This window comes from Manis javanica, chromosome 13, assembly GCF_040802235.1.
Source record: "Manis javanica isolate MJ-LG chromosome 13, MJ_LKY, whole genome shotgun sequence".
NCBI classification, from domain to species: Eukaryota; Metazoa; Chordata; class Mammalia; order Pholidota; family Manidae; genus Manis; species Manis javanica.
Window position 1 is genome coordinate 87,751,398 of NC_133168.1, and position 1,082 is coordinate 87,752,479.

At 39.1% G+C, this 1,082-nt stretch overlaps 1 pseudogene; it reads left to right on the plus strand.

Moving 5' to 3' along the window:
• On the plus strand, nucleotides 1-699 carry LOC140845395 (eukaryotic translation initiation factor 3 subunit J-like; annotated as a pseudogene).
• The last annotated feature ends 383 nt before the right edge of the window (nucleotides 700-1,082 follow it).

Here is a 1,082-nt window from a genome sequence, read left to right on the forward strand (position 1 = left end):
ATGTGCACCTCCTGGGAAGGCCTGGATGAGGGCGAGGACGTCAAGCATATCTGGGATGACAATGATGATGAAAAGAAAAGAGGAAGTAGAAGAAAAAACAGAAGGAAGTTTCAGAAAAGAAAAAAATATCAGAGAAGATAAAAGAGAAAGAACGGCAACAGAAGAAAAGGCAGGAAGACATTCAAAAGAGGAAGAACCTGAAGAATATGAAGTGCTAACACCCGAAGAACAATTAGCAGATAAACTGTGGCCAAAGAAATTACCGAAAGAGTCAGACCTTAAATTAGCAAAAGAAACTTTGGGTGTTCATAGTACAGTTTGTGGAATACATGCTATGAACCCAACTTCAAGAGATGAGTTTACAGAATTTGGAAAGTTACTAAAAGACAAAATTACACAATATGAAAAGTGATGATATATTATGGCAGTTTTTTGGAAACCTTAGTTCTGGATGTGTGTATTTCATTTGAAATGGATGACTTGAAAAAGATGAGCAATTCATTGACTGTGCTTTGCAGTGAAAAACAGAAGCAAGAAAAGCAAAGCAAAGCCAAAAAGAAGACTAGTGTGTTTCCCGGACTGGGGTTAAAGGCCACCATGCAGGACGATCTGGCAGATTATGGTGGTTATGATGGGGTATATGTACAAGACTACGAAGACTTCATGTGACATTTTATCTTCTCCTTGTGTCTTCTTTCTGTTGCCCACAGTCCCTTCAACATGTGGCACAACTTCCTTTCCTTTCAGTTCAGCCAAATGCTATAATCGGAAGTGCAGTATCTTTTGCGCTATTTAACCCCTTGACACTTAGATAGTAATGTGTGAACGAGGGAACTGGGATCTCCCTGCCAAGGGGTTAAAATTGGGAACCTCAGTTGCTACTAAAGCATAGTTAAAAAAAGCAAACCTAATAATGTTGTCATTGTTGCTGATTCCAAAAGAGCAGTCACTAAATTGGAAACAAAGGTTGCAACACGACAAAAAATTTGTGTAGTATTTACCAGCACCATTCAGTAATACGGCCTTAACCATACCTCCTTGAACTACTTCGTAACGTGTCCAGAAAAGCAGTTTTCAGCAAG